The sequence below is a fragment of the Mytilus californianus genome, unplaced genomic scaffold, assembly GCF_021869535.1.
Source record: "Mytilus californianus isolate M0D057914Y unplaced genomic scaffold, xbMytCali1.0.p SCAF_3, whole genome shotgun sequence".
Taxonomy (NCBI): Eukaryota; Metazoa; Mollusca; class Bivalvia; order Mytilida; family Mytilidae; genus Mytilus; species Mytilus californianus.
The window spans coordinates 27,749,500-27,769,369 of NW_026262679.1; the positions used below are offsets into that span (position 1 = coordinate 27,749,500).

A 19,870-nucleotide genomic window follows, 5' to 3' on the forward strand; every position below is an offset into this window, starting at 1 on the left:
TAAATTTCATAGTAAAAGACGATCGTATAATGCTTTAGTAAATACTTAACGGAAATGTTACTAATATTTGATTTGTCCTCTACATGTTCTTAGTTCTCACAGGCAATACATATTATTTATAAAACAGGTGCAATGAAAGTCATTGTATAAGGCGGAAGTAGAAGCAAAATATACAAAAGCAGAAGATGGCATTTTCACTTGAACAATGTAGGAATGCCAGAATACATCTGGTATTACGAGATGTACTTTCTAAAATCCTGCACGAACTATTAGAGAACTCAGGAGTGGAACCTCGAATAGTATATGACAAAATTGTAAAGAATAAATCGTTTAAGTTGAAACAAGAAGAATGGACAGTTGTGAAAACGTTGGTAGACCCGGCAATTGGATTCAGACAGCTTGACATATCGCTCAGTTGGAAAATTGGTAAATGCTTTGGACTATTTTTAGCACCTTCACGTGACTGGCATGCAAAACCACAGCCATCAGAAAATGCGATTGGTGATGACATACAACGAATTAAATATGCCAGAAATAAATACGTGCATGGTGTCTCAATGATATCAGAAGAAGAGATGCTGGATTTCTTTATTGAGTTCACTGAAGTTGGTAAACGAGTGGACCGATATCTTAAAAAGAACCCAGATTCGTCATTCGAAAGTCAAATCCAGGAGTATAAGACTTTGAAAATGGAAGATAGAACGGATGAAATACTTGATTCAACGTCTTTTGTAGAGGATAGAAAAGGTAAACTATCAAATAGATAAACTTTGATATTAGCATGGAAACTTCCGTTTAAAAGCAAATAAAATATATATTTTAATGAATGTGTACATGATACATGTTACTCTTCAATCTGTGTGAAAAATGTTTAACTATAAAACAATAGTAAATGTGGAATGATTGCTATCAAGACTCCTCAATTATAAGATAAAAGCATTTTTGACATTATTTACTCTAAATAACATTGAATATAAATTTTCAAGATTTCCTAGTTTTTATCAACATTTTTGCAAATTTGATACTAAAAAAAGAATAAACCTGCATTAGTTGTATTTAATAAAAATTATGAATTTTCAAATATAGGGTTTTGGGTGTACCAAATACTTTCCAGAAAGACGCAAAATGAACTGAAATCTCCACAGCACCTTCCACATTTTTTTTTATTTGACATTTTCTCTTATAGACTGACATCTAAGAAACTTTAGGTCACAGTACGGTCTTCAACAATGAGCAAAACTCATACCGTATAATAAGCTATAAAAGGCCCCGACATAACAAACTGTGAATTAATTCAATCGAAAAAACCAACGACCTGCTTTATGACAAAATGATAACGAAAAACAAACGTTACAGATAGCCATTAACAGAAACCACTGAATTACAGGCTCATGACTTGGGACAGACACACATTGGGTTAAACATGTTTGTGAGCACTCAATCCTCCTCTTACCTGGAACAATGGTGGTATAACAGCACAACATAAGAACAAAATGGAAAAGAAATCTGTTTGAAATCGCTTGACTCGTCAAATTGGCACGAAGCAACAAAAAAAAAAGAAGCAAAAACACAATAATAAGACAAAAGACAACAAGTACCGATCTAACGGTATTCGAAGTTACTGTGAGCTGGTTCGAAGCCAATAACAACTGATAAAAAAATCATGTTATCCAAGACTCAAGTCTACAAAGCTAGTTTGTCCGTGAACTTTTTAATGGTACATTAGTTTGTACAAAGAACAGTCCACAAGACATTATTTTATACGATGGGGGCATTTATATTATTTATTTCTAAATACATGTACATGTTTGTTCAAATTTCATGGATAACCCAATACTTGAGGCTTTCTGTATCTAAAATTGAAAGTTAAGATTTATAATCTATTCAGGATGGATTGTATTTCCTGTGGAGGGCCATAATAAAACAGTGAATGTATATCGTCAGAAAGGTTTAACAGAGTATCTGGAGAAACAAAAGTCAAATGATGGTAAGTTCATTAAATATCTAATTAAAGACACGTCGGTTAAATATCAATTAAGACTTATAAGTATAAGTCATGTTTATGTTGTTAAATTGGTTGCTATACACTGAACTATAAGGCAGTTATTTTTAGTTCTGATTTTCAAGACTTTTGATTGGCTGTTAATTTATTATGACATCATTGATCGTTTAACATTGTTACTGCCAGGTCTTGTGTCTTATCAAAGTTTATACATCATTCTATATTTTATTACAACTTTATTCATACTATTGACATTATTATCATCATTCGAGATATATACGTTTTTCGAAGGATATAACTTTTCTCTGATTAATTGTGAAGTTGAATCTAAACTGTAACACTCAGACATTGACCTTTCATTTATCACTTATCATGGCAGATCGCCGTGCACCTCTTTTCAGACAGAGGTCTAGTCAGTGGGACAGTGCCGACCCAGCTAACTGGACTGCTAACAAGTTGAAAGATGAATTAGAAAATATCAACATTTTTGTCCCTGTTTCATTGGGAAAGAATATGCTCAAGAAAATATACATGGACAATATCGCGCGTAGGAACGTTGCCCCAGCTGACCAACAGATGACAGGCAACACCTCACAGACGTCAGCATCATCAGACAATGCACCAAATACAACTTCTTCTGATGCAAGTGCTAATTTGAACACAGACATAATTGCCAGCTCTAATGAAGTTCCTCAAGTTCAAAAAGATTTACCGGGCAGCGGTAGTAATTCGGCTAGAAGTAGCGCCGTGACAGAACCGCGGATGAATTTTCACAGTTGAATGGCCGGAACTACGTCATCCAATATGGCGGCGCCCAATGCCACTAATGTCAACAACGAAGTTATGACAGGGATGTTGAATTCAATGCAGTCCATGCAAGGAACGATGCTTGGTTTACAACAGACAGTCATCAAATTGATAAATATCAATGACAGACCAATAACCGTTGATGCTAACAACCTCAGCACTGCATACGCAGCCATGAGAAGCAACGATCCCGGTCCAAGCACCACTTCAGGAGCTGAATGTAGCCAGACTTTTCGTTTGAATGGTGGGTATCGTTTCCCTATTTCGGAATTTGGGGTACCATCAGAATGCATCCCACATGTTGACATTGTTTCTGAGGTTATTAAGAAACGTATTTGGGAGGGAAAAGATGTTAACTTAGCGGCCCTGTTAATCCCTAAACACGAAGCAGACAAGAACACTGTTCAACAACAAGGGTCTATCACAGTCAACTTGTCCAATCATGAAGATACAAGACTACTCAAATCTTTGACCATAAGTGAATCCATAACTGCCTTTGGCAAATACAAAAGAGTGATGTGTTCAAAATTCCCTAATAGGAGAATTGAGTTGGACAGATATGAAGCCAATATTATTGATATATACAATGTATATGGGGCTAAATTTTACGACTATCATTATCAGTTTTCAGCCAGGGCAGCAGCAGCATTGAGAGACTGCAACATTAAAGTTGATTGGTCAACTATGCTCAGTATGGTTGCGGGGAATGCTAAGGTCAATTCATGTTCCAATTGCTCATCAACTATGCATTTATCTTCATTCTGTCCACAACTACAAAATATAGGAACAAACAAAGTGGCCAACACAGCTAATTATTCTAAGAGTTCAAATATTGCTGTGAAGGATGTAGACCGTTATGGCAGGAAAAGAGTTACACACAATGAAACTGAACTCTGCAATAACTTTAACGATAGGAGGTGTAAAATGCAACCTTGTCAATATGCACATATTTGCTCAATTTGCTATTCTAATAACCATGCAGCATTCATGTGTTCAAGAAAGAAAAATCCCAAACAAAACAACACAGACAATATAAATAAATAACTAGATTTTAACGAGAGAGAAAAGGTGGATACTCCAATAAATGTAGATGCCTTAAAACAACAGTTAAATAATCATCCTGATAAACAATTTGTGAATTATTTATGTCATGGCCTGGGAGGCATCAATTTCTACCGGTACAAGAAAAACTTATGAAACTGGTTTCAGAACATACACATCTTTTTTGTTATTAACCGGTGTTGTCGCATTCATCTTGTCTGGCTGTGTTCCAGTCAATGAACAGTTATTATTACTTTTTGTTGCTTATTGTACAAGTAGACTACATATTAGTTATAGTACTATTAAACTGTATTTGTGTGGTATTAGGTTCAAATGTTTAGAACTTAACATAGATTATCCTGATTTAACTAAGTTAAGATGACTCAAAGCTATACTTAATGGAGTAAAGCGTACTTATAAAACCAAACCTAAACCAAGGTACCCTATAACTTTTGATATTTTAAAGAAAGTCTGTCTCTGGCTGCGCTTGGACAGTAGTTACGAGAATTTATTATTAGAAACTATGTGTATAGTTGCATTTTTTGGTTTTTTAAGATGTGGTGAATTCAGTTGATAGTTCTGGAAATTTTGATCCAGCTTTTAATTTATGTATTTCAGATATTACTATTTTAAGCAACAGCATACATCTTAAGCATACATCTTAAGCTTAAAATTTCTAAAACAGATCCTTTTAGACAAGGTGTGACTATTAAACTTTTTTGAAACTGGTACAGAGATTTGCCCATATATGTTGTTTGTATATGAATAATCGCTTTTAAAGGAACCCGTCTCCTGAAAATCCATTATTTGTTGATTTAACTGGGGCTGCTGTCACCAGAGCTAAATTTCTCTCTTTATTCAAACATGCTTTAGATAGTTTATGTATTGACTCTACCTATTACAGTGGCCATTCTTTTCGCATAGGGGCAGCGACAACTGCCGGTTCAGTTCAGGTTGAAGACCACTTGATAAAAGTTTTGGGCAGATTGTCTTCAGATGCTTATTGTGGATATATAAAAATTTCAGAGTTTGACCTGAAAAGAGCTCAAAATTCTTTAGCAAAGAATTGATTAATTTGGCAAAAATTGTTAATAATTATATAAATATTATGAACATACTAGTTTTACAGTATAATATAGCAGATCTATTTAGTATCACTTGTATGACTTTGCCTTTTTGGTTTAGCATATAATTAGTGATTTATGTAGTGTAGTATGATACATGTGATAATAATGATAAGATTATATATTGTTTTGATTTATATTTTTTGGTTGTTATAACTTTTACTTAATTTTGGGGCACTCAGACCGCATACATTTCATGTATTCAATCTGACTTATGGCCGTATTAATTAATTAATCTGGTAATGGGAATACATAATTCATTAATTTCCCAAAATTCTGTAGTTTTCATTTGTTTCGATGTACAGTACATGTACATTAAAGTTTGAATGGGCTATTAAATTTGTCTAGCAGTTTTTGCTATCTTCATCCACATCAATTTGAAGTAATGCTCTACCTGCTCTTGTAGCACACTTGTCTTCCGGCTCTTGTAGTTCTGGGTACACCGAGTAGCATCTAACATTGCTTCCGGCTCTTGTAGCTAACTACACCGAGTTGACCGCTACACCGAGTTGAGCATTACTTCCATGTGCATTGCTGACATTGTTATTCCGGCTCTTGTAGCCTAAGCTGCACTGAGTAAACAACTACTTTTCTGCTCGGATAGCTTTCCAATAGCTGCTACACCGAGTTTAACTATGTCAGTAATTTAGAAAATGCTGAGTCTGCCCCAAACCCAAATCAAGCATAAGTTTTTAGTTATTTTGTATTAAGAAGTTATGTAATATAGTATAATCTTTTTGACTAGAGTAATTTTGAGTGATTTATTGTGTATGTAAATATATTGATATTATGTTTTTAGTAATAATTTATTAACTACTTTAGTTTTGTCTAATTATTACATTAGGGAGCCATATAATTAGAGAATCAGAATAGCAAGTCGACATCACTTTTCTTATTACTATACTAGTGATAAGATCCATCGTCAAACTATCCATACATGTAAATGTAGAAATTGGTATATGAGTAGCTGCACTCTGCAAATATGGGGTATATGTCAATGCATACCAAGCAGAGTCTTAACAGTATTCAGTAACCTGTAATGCCTTATAGTAGATTATATGGCATCATTTTTTGAGCTGTGCACACACTTGGTTCATCTTTATTGAGTTTTGTCTTAAGTTGTTTCTTGCTTAGGCATACTTATATGCACATGGTTTATTGTCAAACTCTACAGAGCTCACAATGAGAAGTTACTTGCAGTACACTATGACCACTAAAACATCAGGCACATTACAACTATACATGTATGCTGATTGATCTCAGATTTATGATACAACACAATTACTATATAGGTATTACCATTCAAGGTGGGATAAGAACAGTTGAAGGATCGAACTTGGTTTTCTATTCTAATTAAGTATTTACAAAATAAATTAGTAAACAGCTAACAGTCCTCAAGTCAAAAGGTATACAAGTCTTCAGTGCCAATAACGCCAACATGTTTATCGTAATACGCCAGTCTCTTAATATTCTGAGACCTGGCAGATTATACATTAATGAAAAGCTGAGAATATAAATACAGAAGTTTTTTTCTATTCAAGGAAGGGTATTTTGTGAACTTGGATAGAAAAAACATTGAAAATAACACATGCTGTAATTGATTGTTTACAATTTATACTAGGTACACTATTTTTTTCATTAGCTCTGTTAGTTTTATCACAAATATTTATATAATAAACTTCTAGCTGTCCACCTTTACTCGTTTATAAAACTTAAAAACATTCGAAACACTAAGGTTTTTCTATCCAAAAGACTTAGATGACCTTAGCCAGGTCTGGTACAACATTTTGAATTTTTTTGGTCTTCAATGCTCCAAAAAATCCTATTTGATTTGGCAGTCCTTGAACCAACCTGTTTTAATTCGAGCGCCACTGATCAATCTTTTATAGGCGTAAAACGTTATAAGCTTGTTTTTCATGATAGTTTTTTTTATCACCGATTACTAATGGAACCCCAGAGATTATAACGATATTTTTTATTTGGTTTGGTATTTCATTTGCTTTTTGCTCTGCTCTGTGAATGATATTTAATATTTCGTTACCTGTGTTGTTCTTTGATTGTGGTTTTGCGTATCCGTTCACATTTGGTGTTTTTTTACGCTTTAAAATTTACATTTACCGATGACATCATTTGGTTATATCTTCAGGTTAGACAAGATACATTTACGAATATGCTATGGACACCGATTGTCGCTTAATCGTGGGTAGCTGGTGGCCCTCCTTGAGTCCACGAGTTTACACTTGATTTTTATTTGTGTTGATCAATGTTTATTTTGCTTTCGTGTTTTGAAAGCTGTGGCTTTTATTTCGTCTTTTTCCTTTTGACCACGCTGTTTTCTGTTCTTTTTCGACTTGTTATATGTGATTGCCACTTTGGTGTCTTTCAGCCTTTTCCTATTGTTTTAAACAGCGTTAATCCAAGTTTCCCTATTATTCAAAACTAAATATATAAAGTAGTGCTATACTGCATTCTTTCATTTAGCGGACCAGCAACTTATATAGAGCAACATAATGATTATATAAAACATACTTATTATGTTTATACATGTAACGTTCCTTACAGTTAAAGAAGGCCAATCTCTATGTCACGCTCCCTTCACAAAATGTTACGTTATTTGATACATTTTAACCTCTATATGATCTATGATGTCTACAAATTAATAAATAGCATTAGTCACACCTGTATCAGGTTCAATTTGGAATAATTTTTCCTTTATGAATGAAAAGATGATATAGATTTTTCAGAACACAACCTTTTTATAGCAGAAAAAAGACATTTGATGTAAACAAACGGTCTTCAACAATTAAGTGTCTACACAAAATGTAAAGCTCTTAAGTTTCCCCATGTCTAGTAAAAGGGAATTTATCTAACATCAACTTAAGTTCGAAGTATTGGTTACCTTAATCTGTCATCGATGTTTGGTTTTTCATCACATTCGTCTGTCATCGATGTTTGGTTTTTCACATTCGAATATTAAAAGATTTTTCTATGGAATGTGTAATTAAGATTTCTGCTTTAAATTTAAAAAAAAAAAAAAAAAAACAAAACAAAGAAACAACTCTTTTAAATAAACCAATAAGTGATCGCAAATAATAAATAAAGGAATAGGAAAGTAAATAACTAAATGGTTTGGAGAATGTGTACTTCAAGCAAAGAAATACAGAATAATGGCATTTTTGTTTTGATACTGAATTTATCTGCAAGAATATCAAGCGAGCACGCTAAGGAGAGCTGATATTCGAGCTGTTAAAGTCAGTATCAAAAAATAAAATGCCATTATTCTTTTTATTGTTAATTTGTTTGATCAGGATGTGTTTTTGTTGTTCAGATTATAATAGTTAGTAAAACTAGTTTTATGTGTACAAAACGTTGTGAAGTTATTCGGTTGTATGAATGAAGTCGCGTGTATTTAATTGATCAATTGACGCGGATGGACATGAGCGCGTGACATCGATACGTGACGTCATTGCCTAATATTTTCGAGTATCAAGTTCTGTCCATGATCTAAAAAAGTATTAAGCAGTAAGATCAAAGGTAAAAATGTAGAAATTGCAGATAATACAATATATATGGTGCATTTTAAAAAATATTTCTGGCATCCATCTCAAATTAGACTTTTTTTATATTTCATTCAGCAACAGAATATATCCCATTGCTCTGCATATTCCCTGAAATTAATGACGATGATGCAAAACAGAAAGCAGAATTTTTAAATTCTTTCAAGGCTGAAATAAACAAAGGACAGTTAAAATTTGAATTTACAAAGGCATCAGAAGGGAGCCTTATCCTTTTTGTGAATGTGACAAAGTCGTTATTGGAACACCAGTCAGCATTTGTGGATGAAATACGGCGATTCATCGAAAGGATATTCAGACTAGATGAATGCAAAAGTTTTGAAACCATGTGTATGATAATAACAAGTCCAGAAGGTTTGTACTTTGAAAGTAGTGCCATTCTTTGCTGACATAAAAATATGAATAAAATTTCTAGTTTAAAAGATGTCTAATAGCAATAAATAATCAATAATAGTAACTGATCATTCAGCTATAAATACCCAACACAAAAGTACAGACATTATAATCGAATATTGAAGTGCAGATTTAAAAAAAAAGTATTGACCAATTTCATATTCTTTAATTTTCAACATTTATCTTTACCATCGTTGATGAGCAACAAACATTTTGATTTTATGAAAAACTTGTGGCTGATTATTTTTGTTTGTTTTCAGTTTTGCGAATAACTCGTATGCGCTTTTAACTATACAACGTAATTTATCTTTTGAAAAAACCTGATCGGTTGACATATACTAGTAATTACAGTTGCAAATTAAGAGTTGTGATTCTTGGACTTTAATTACAGAGCTGAATTACTACAAATTAAGAATTATAAAGTTGGAATTTCGAAATTACGGAGTTACATACTAACATAAGAATTGTAATCGTAGAATTTTGAACCCTTTTGCTTTGCGTGGTTAGAAAAACATACTGCCCTTAGATATAGGTGTTAGGGTAGATTAACACACGAGGGAAAAAATTATCACCCAAGACGAAGTCGCGGTTGATAATTTTTTTCACCGAGTGTGTTTGTCACCCTAACACCTTCATCCAAGGGCAATGTGTTTTTTTTATTATACTGAATGCCTTATGATTCAAGTGTGCACTATCTTATAAGAAGGACATTGGAAAAAATAATAAAGTCATAAATTAAGATAGTTTACTAATAACAACAACAAAACGACGGAAATAATGTAGAAATAAGAATCGATAAACCTTGGCCGGAACGGGTGTTAATTGTTCCGGATCGGCAAACTTCGGAGTCAGCGGGTGTTAAATTTAGGCGTTAGCATCCGTTTTTAATATCATCACATGTTGCTATGGGTGGGCGGGGCTTATGAAAGGTTAGTGAAAATTGAAAAAGCCGCGTGTCCAATGAAATGAATGGATTATATAAGAAATTTGCATAAAGTATAATGATAACAGATAAACTATTTTTCATATATCGAATGGTAACTTTTACACAAAATCATTTTTATTGATACAAAATTAAGGGTAAAAGACTTAGTATTAACAAGAATGATTATAATATAAAAATATAGATGAAATATGTGCTGACGAAAGTAGTCGGGTAAGTGAGGATGACGAAGATTGTCTGGGGGAGATAGAATCAGATACAGCGTCATTAGTCTTGAATTTCAACATAAGGAGCGAAGCATTGAACACAGACGAAAATTTTCAAGAAAGCATACAGCAGTTCATTAATACAATTATAACAACTTCAAATGGAAAACAGCTAACTCCAAACAATGAAGTTACTGCAATCATTACACCAGGTAATTTATTAATATTAAATTTGAAAATGACTGTTACCATATTAAACAAAACATTCTTGAGACAAACCACGGTAATAGTTCATAAATAAAACATGTTAATGAGTTTTTAGGGACAAAATTTAGCGTACAAAATTATGAAATTAAAAGAATAAAAGATACCACGGGGGGATTAGACATGTCTAAGAAGGCCAGAAACATAATGGACAAAAGGTTAAAGATGAAAAGATAAAAAAAAGTCAGCTAAACATCACACAGTCTAACTTGGACGGGAAATTAAAAGAGACATTGGACATATGGTACTTACTACTACATAGATATAAACATAGATACTATTCAACGGCACAACAAAATATAATGGTAAACGTAAAACTTTCGATCAGAAGACATACAGCATATACTTCTTTAGTAATTTATTAAACAGACAAAAATGGAAGTTTAAATAAATGGAATCTCATATGCTCCAAATGGAACTTAACCAGCTGCACAGGCAGGTTAGGATATCATTTACTTCAGTGTAGATGATTATATATGAGAAGTACAAAAACAGTCAGCCTTTTAATAACTACCGTTTCAAAACACTTTTATAAAAAGCAAAATATTTTCTATGAAGTCATATTTGTCAGATATGTATATCTCCGCATCTAGTAAGTGTTCTTCTACTTATCTGACAGTTTTTCTAACTACCTCCCTTACTACTATCAAAGAACTTGTTATTAACTTTTGTAATAAAGTTTATGAAAATAATTGTATTAATTATTTTTGGAGTGTTAAAAATTCTTTAGAGATTTTAGATAAAATACGTGCTTTTGATGGTCCTTTTAATTCTGTTGACAGTTATGATTTTTCTACTCTCTACACTACACTTCCACATAATCTTATCAAGAAAAAGTTTTCATATTCAATTAAATGTTCTTTTGAAAAATCTCATTGCAAATTTATTTGCTGTAACTCGTTTAAAGCCTTGTTCTGTAACGAAAAAGGAAAGTATGCTAGATACACTTACTGGAAATGTGAAGATATGATTGAAGCCTTAAATTTTCTCCTGGGCAACATATATGTACATTTCGGCGACAGGTAGTAGGCATTCCTATGGGCACTAATTGCGCCCCTTTAATAGCAGATTTATTCCTATATTGCTATGAATCACAGTTTATGGCCAAAATCAGTAAAGACACGTCATTGTCACATTTAGCTGACACATTCAACAATACCTACCGTAATCTTGATGAAATTTTTTCATTAAATAATCCAGAATTCTCTAAATATACTACCGAAATTTACCCAAAGGAACTAACTTTAAATAAATCTAACATAAACAGCAGTAGTTGTCCTTTTCTAGATTTAGACATTTCAATTTCTAAAGTGAAACTCCATACTAAAATTAATGACAAAAGAGACGATTTTTCATTCCCTATTGTTAATTTTCCTTTTTTGGACGGTGATGTTCCTTTGGCTCCATCATATCCCAACTCGTTCGTTATGCCCGTGTGTGTAGTGATGTCATATATTTTAACGAACGTAATCAATGTATCACTGGTAAATTATTAAGTCAGGGATTTCGTTACCATAAATTACTTTAAACATTTACTAAATTCTTTCATAGATACAAATATTTGATTAGTAAATTTGGCTGTACCTGTAGAAAACTTATTAAAAATGGTATTTCACATCCTAAATTTAACGGTAATATTGTACTAAAAGCGCGGAAATCACTATGTGATCCGTGTAAACTTATCGAACCTTTAAACAAACTTATTAGTAAAGGTTATCTTATTAATGTTGTAATAAGATCTTTGAATATTGTTTTCATTGGCACTAAAATCGATTTTGTCATCAACAAGTTAAAACATAACTAAATTTGTATTCTTTTCGAATGGTTTTTTGGGATGTATATATACACATCCACGTTTATTTTCTATTTAGAAATTGTTTTATCTATACATAACATCATACATATTTATTATAAGGTTAAATCCTAACTATCCTACTGCCTGTCGTTACTTTTATTTTGGCATTGCACAAGTCGTGTCTTCTTTTTTGTAACACTAAATCCCTGCCTGGGATGTGTTTTAAATGATTTTAGTCTCTGATGCATGATTTTTATTATTAATTGTTTTTGGCTTTTAACTAGCTTTCAGTAACTGCAAGTACTCTCAAATCGTACTTTCGTGTTAATTTGACCTGTTGACACAATTTTTAATGCATTTCTATTATTCAATGTTTACTTATTTTGTGTTATATCTCGTCTTACTATTTTTAATATGTACCACCTTTGATAAGTATTTAGTATGATGAAAATATTTTCACTTCTGTACTCGTAAGTGAAGATATGAATAACAAATTTATTTTGTAAAAAATGTTTCTGTACTCCTAACAACCAAATTATTATATTTAAATTTACCTGTGTACGTTGCTTTATTTAACGCCATTTTGTCCTAGGTTAAAGTTGGCTTTTTTGACATTGAAACATCTTTTTTATTTATATTGTGTCATAGATCAAACTTATTCGTTCAGTGTATATTTACTTGTTTTTGTGTATTGTCTTTTTGATCGAGTTAAGCCATTACAATTGATATTATATTGTGTGTCTTTTTATGTTGTAATGTTATACCACTGTTTCAGGTTAGGGTGAAGGTTGGCGCCTGTTAAAACGTTTAAACCCGTTGCATTTTTATGCACCTGTCCTAAGTCAGGAGCCTGTTGTTCTGTGGTTGTCGTTTGTTGGTGTGGTTCATAAGTGTTTCTCGTCTCTCGTTTTTTATATAGATTAGACCGTTTGTTTTCCTGTTTGAATTGTTTTATACTAGTCTTTTTGGGGCCTTTTATAGCTTGCTGTTCGGTGTGAGCCAAGACTCCGTGTTGAAGGCCGTACTTTGACCTATAATTGTTTACTTTTTACACATTATGACTTGGATGGATAAGTGTCTCATTGGCACTCATACCACATCTTCTTATTTATATATACATATGATATACGTTGGACATTCTTTTTATGAAAAAGCTTATTCTGAAAGGTTAAATTCAACGTTATAGGAAGAGCTTTGAATATTTTCTTCATCGGTTGATACTTGTACAAGGCCATGTTTTTCTCAGATTGTTTATGACGTCTCCTAAACGTATTTTTATTGATTTTTGGTTTACTTACTTGCTGGAATTGGAATGAACTAGCGTTCAGTAACTGAGAGTACTCTTAAATCGGTTTGATGAACTATACCGTACCATAGTACAATGTTACCTAAGATTTGATGTGAATTCAATGTCTGACAAAGCATTGCAAATAATTTCTTTCTTTCGATCGGAAGCATTGTTGTAGCTGCTTAATAATTGATATTTGTTTTAGTGAACAATATGTTAAACACTTTTTCAAATATTAGAAATGAAATCAAACATGTTGCAAATTTCGAATTACAAATGTACATATCACAAACATACAAGGTTGCAAGTATGGAACATAAATGTTAGAATTTCAACATTTATACTAGCAGTTGCACGGTTGCAAATTAAGAGTTGCAGTTCTCGGACTTTAATTACCGAGCTGCACTGTTACACGTTAAGAACTGCAAGTTTGAATTATGAAATTACGGAGTTACGTACTTACAGCTAAGAATTGTAATCATGGAATGTTTACCCCTTTTGCTTTGCATCGTTAGATAAACTCCATTAAAAAAATCCTCTTGACTTCGCCCAAAATATAATGTCAGCAAAAGTTTAAAAGAAAATGACAAAATAAAAATAATATCAACAAAAGAGAAAAAAGTGTCCCACAATTATCTTTCGTATTTCAAATGGTAAATTTTGAATAAAATCATTTTTGATGATAAGAAATAAAAGTAAAAATATTAACAAGTATGATTATATTATGAAAAAAATTAGATGAAACATGTGCTGACGAAAGTAGTTGGGTAGGTGAGAATGACGAAGATTGTCTGGAGGAGACAGAATCAGATACAACGTCATCAATCTTGAATTTCGACACAAGGAGCGAAGCATTAAATACAGACGAAGATTTTCAAGAAGGCATACAGCAGTTCATTAATACAACTATAACAACTTCAAATGGAAAACAGCTAACTCCAAACAATGAAGTTACTGCAATCATCGCAACAGGTAGTTTGAAAATATCAAATTTGAAGGTTTTGACAAAATTACTGTTAACATATCAAACAAAACGTTTTTGAGATAAACCACAGTTACTGTAATAGTTCATAAATAAAAAATGTTAATGAGTTGTTAGAGGTAAAATTTAACGTACAAAAATATGAAATTAAAAGAATAAAAGATACCACGGGGGAATTAGACTTGTCTAAGAAGGCCAGAAACATAATGGACAAAAGACGTACAACTTGTACATTTTTCTTTAGTAATTTATGAAACAGAACAAAATGAAAGTTAAAGTAAATAGAATCTCATATGCTCCAAATGGAGCTAAACCAGCTGCATAGGCAGGGTAGGATATCCTTTATTTCAGTGTAGATGATTATATACATGTAGGAGACGTACAAAAAAGGCCTTTAAATAACTACCGTTTCAAAACACTTTTATAAAATGCAAAATAATTTCTATGAAGGCATATGTGTCAAAGATGTATACATATATATGATATACATTGGACATTCTTTTCATAAACAAGCTTATTCTGAAAGGTTACCAATTCAACGCTGTAGGAAACCCTTTGAATATTTTCTTCACCGATTGATTATTTTTTTTTTAAACTAAAACATAATTGAAAGTAAATATGTATGGTATAAAGTTATGAACAGTGTTGGTCCTACATCCTGTCGATGCTTATATTTTGGCATTGTTCAAGGCCATGTTTTCTCAGGCTGTTTATAACGTCTTAATCGTATACTTATTGATTTTTTGTTTATTTGCTGGAATTGGAATGAACTAGCGTTCAGTAACTGAGAGTGCTCTTAAATCGGTTTGATGAACTATACCGTATTAGAAAATGCTCGCTGTTACTGAAAGCAAGCATGGAGGAATAAGTCTGCTTTTAATATCTATTAAAATAAAGTATCCATGAATACCTTCCATGGTCAAAAAATTGCTTCAATACGTTGTGTATAAACGGGTCATGAGGTTGAAGATTGCACTTTGCATTACACTTTTTTTTTATACCAGGTACATCTGAATCAATCGACCAATATTCGTGTTCATTGGAAAAAAGTGTTCTTACACACCAGACAATAGAAAACAAAGGACTAGATAAACTTTGTGGAAGTAACGATAATGTGCAACAAGTAAGTTTTTAGGTTCAGAGTTGTATCCAAATCCGTGCAAGCTATACAAATGTTATTCTCTGATATACAAACCGCCTCGTCGCTCCCGTGCTAGCATGCTCGCCTCGATTCGGGAAGTCATGGATTCGATCCCTAGCCGGGTTAAACTAAAAATTTGAAACTGGTATTTGCTGCTTCTCCACTACGCACACCACATTTAGGACTAATAGCAAAGACGATTCAAAGACTGGTAGGCACCGAATCAGATTAATATAACACGTCTTCCTGCAGACTGTTATCTTGTGGGTAAAAAATCCGGCTCTAGTACAAATAAAAGGAGGGTTCATATTAATATCATAATAACATATATATGCATGTAATATTCGCAACACTAATTTATCATCATCATCATAATTTTGTCGCAATGAATAAAAAACATTTGTAAGCCTATTAAAAGAAAAAAATCTGCTTTTTGAAATAGACATGTTTATTATGACATGTAATTGATTTCACGTGGAAATATACTTCATCTCATTAGACAATTGCTGCCGAAGTTTTCAGATTTAAAATGTTTTAAAACAACATATAATTTGGAGATCACAATTCTATAAGTATAAGAATTGAATGCTACGTTTTTTCGGAGCAGCAATAGCAGATTCTACCTGATAAAATAGTTAGTGGATTACATATTTCATTGCAAACATCATGGATAATCTACAGAATTCTTCGATGGGAACCACCACGGAGCTAAGGAAAACGCGCGTTAGGTAGTGGTAATGGGTAACAACAACCGGGTATATGGGTAAAGCAACACCCGAGGCTATGGGTTTTTTAACGACGTGTCATTAGCCAATCGAAATCCAAGAAATATACTAAGCCGGGGAGAATAAAGAGTCTACACTTAAAAAAACAATTAATTCTACACATTTCTAAAAAATCAAAATGTTATTCCGCGTTATATGTTGCAGCTCAATGTGTTTGATACAAAAGTGCTTAATTTATATATTTTGTTAGAATTTTACTTCGTTGGACGTCTCTAACATACTCTAACCTAATGATTTAATTTGTACTCAAAAGACAATACATAGTTTTACTTCCCACATAATTTTACTTTTGAGTAAGAATGTCCTTATACATTTTTGGAATAAATACTAAAATTTGCCAAAATTGCGGTTATGGTCTATCTTCCTGTATTTATGAATTGGTCATCTGTTTAGAAAACAGCCAAACTGTTGTTGGAAGCTCAAAGTACGTACTTGGAAGCTGTGATACTGTGAATCTAACTAAATATTGGTAGATTTTTTTAAAAATCGCCCTTGTGTGAAATCAGTTCATGGAAAATTAGAAATACTTCTACCAAATTTTGTCAAAACTTCCAATCTTCGCATTGCTTTACGACAAATACTAAACTTAGGATAATACTCACCTGTTGCTTTGTACAGAAGAATATTATAAAATATAAACTGATGATCCTTAACATCTTTTGTTAAATATATGTTGGATTTGGAAATATCACTATGTAATTTGGGGTTTGATTCATATGATTCATATGATGCAGGTTGGTCGTATGGAGTTGATTCAAAATCAATCTAATTGGTAACCATTTAGCCAACTACCGTTGTTTATTAAAATTAATAAATTAATGTCTTTACGCATATTTCTTGTAATTCCAACAATTGCGGTATGGATCTTATTTTCAAAATCTGGCTTCCCTACCCTTTTGTGCTTGTTTGATTGATTTATTATTTGTCAGTTACTTAATATCCAGTGGCAAATATTTTTTGCATGTTCAGGACGACTAATAAGTTTAACCAAAACACTAAGATAATAAAACAAATAAAATCAGAAATAGGGAATTATTATTATTTATGACTGTATCGTTATTTTTTGTGCATATAACTTATAAGTTCTAGTCTTTTTAACAGATTTAAAACTTTCGACACGATAAAGAGTTATAAGCTTTGCATATTTAAGGGAAAAATTCATTAAGGAATTGCAAATAATCAAATGTTGTTTCAGATGGAACTTAATATTTTTGTCAGATTAGAATAACAATCAACTTGTTCAACCCTTCTCTATGCTCTTGATGATTCGGAGCCTGCTTTTTATGCTTTTCGCTTCTCTCTTTTCTATTTTTCCCCATTTTTATCGTTGAGAATCATTGGGAGCCTCAAGATGTTTTTGTTTTTGTTTTCATAAAGTCAGCATAGTAGGTGTAACCCTCGGAACATGATAAATTTAAAGCATCAATTTATGGGTACTCTCGTTGTGTACTGTAGGTAAAGATGAAGTCGAGAGAATCAATTTACTCATGCCTGAAAGAAATTATATATTATAGTTTAATTCATTAGATATTTTATGTTACATTTTCCTTTCACTGTCCCTTATCCGTGACTCCAGAAAGGATCCCATTTTCTGTTAGGTCGTACATTTGATCATATTACTAATAATAATCAAACTGAAACCAAATAAAAGTATATGAAAAATTAAAAAGAAATAATGATATTTCTGATAAAAAATATGACACAACAACAAAAAAAGAAAAACAAATGCTGACGTTGCGAAGCACTCCATACCTTTTGGAAAGGTTTAACTTTTCACCACAATCAGGGGCTCATTTAGGGAGGGAAAATAAGTTAATTTTCGGAAAGTGAAAAAGTAAAGACTAGATTGCATTAAAAAAATCATTGATATATTCAAACGTATTTGCCTTTTGACAGAACATTTTCGTTTTGATGTGAATATTTATCAAATATCAAGAATAATGATAACGCAATTATTTAATTTATGTTTTGAGACGGTCCATGTACGCGTTGTGTGTGTAGTATATAATACAACGTGATATTGTTCATTGTGACACTGACAATACATCTGGGAATAGTATACTGTCAAAATAGTATGTCCCAGAACAAATTGATTATTTCTGAACGTTTACCACGTGATATTTTGTATATCAATCATAGCCTTGGCAAATGTCGGAAAGCTAGAAGAAAATTAACAAAACGATAGTTCTGTTCAAAATATTCATCTGAAGTCGGAAACACATTGGTCGGAAAGTAGAAAGAGAATTCAACAAAACGATATTTATGTCAAAAATTATATTGAATTTCATTAATAGATACTAACAGACCAACGATATATTCATTAAAATCAAGAAGTTAAAACTGATTTTTTTTTATTCTTAATGGTATATAATTAATAATGTTATATTATGTCCCACAGGTTTTAACAGTGAATACATTTATGAAAATTATATTCAACATATGAGCATGAATTATCAAGGATGCACACAAAAAGATTAGTATCTGAAATTTAAACTGTATTCGATAAAAAAAAATATTGCTACATGGTTTCAATTCACAAGGATTTTAAATCCTTTCATCTCACAAAAACGTAGTTAATATTTTTACAATAATCATTTAATTACTACGTTTGTTAATTTATACCGTTTTAGTATGGTTTTATAAGTCTCTGCTTATATTTGGTATAGCAATATATATTCATAAAATTGAAAATTATACTTGTAGACGAGATTGATTAGTAAATACTAGACGTTTGTGTTTATTGATAGTATATTCTAAATTTTCGGAAAAGATTTATTAACAGGAATGTATGTTTATTAAATTTCCATTTTCTTTTTGTTTGTAATAGTTCAACCCTATAGCATCTAGATATTTTCAATATGGTGCTATTTTGAAAACTATGCATTGTGTTGACCAGCTATCCTGCACACGTCTTGGTTCATTTACATTATATTTCACCCTGTGCACAAACAAAACAAAATTGGATTTGACATCCGTTTTGACAACCATATCGTTCTGCGGTTACAGAAATACCTGATTAAATGGCAATGAATTCGGAGTCGAACCTTTTGATGTAGGTAGTTTGACATACAAATTCAACTAACATTAGATTTGAGTCTAGAATAAGTATACATGCATATTCTAGTCCAGAATATCCGAGTGCATATGCTTTCTATTTGATATTTCTTGCGCAAAAAAAAAAATGTTCATGCGTAGAAATTTATTTCACTCACAGAATGTGAATTTTCGCATTTCTTATCTAAATTCAAGACACGGAAATAAGAGCTTGACATGTGACTTTGAAGCATAGTCATCATTAAGGTATTCTGACCGCTAGTTGTTTTTCTTTTTTTTTTTTTTGAGTGACTGTCCTATTATAAACCTTTCGGAATTTTGTGTCCTCAACGCTGGTCAACTTCATAATTTATTTGTCTTATTTAACTTTTTATTCAAGTTTCACTGATGAGTCTTTTGTAGACAAAACGCGCGTATGGCGTACAAAATTTGAATCCTGGTGTTTATAATGAGTCTATTGACTTTTACCA

At 32.1% G+C, this 19,870-nt stretch overlaps 1 pseudogene; it reads left to right on the plus strand.

Moving 5' to 3' along the window:
- The first annotated feature begins 2,374 nt into the window (after window positions 1-2,374).
- LOC127733433 (uncharacterized) lies at window positions 2,375-4,920 on the plus strand (annotated as a pseudogene).
- Window positions 4,921-19,870: the final 14,950 nt, after the last annotated feature.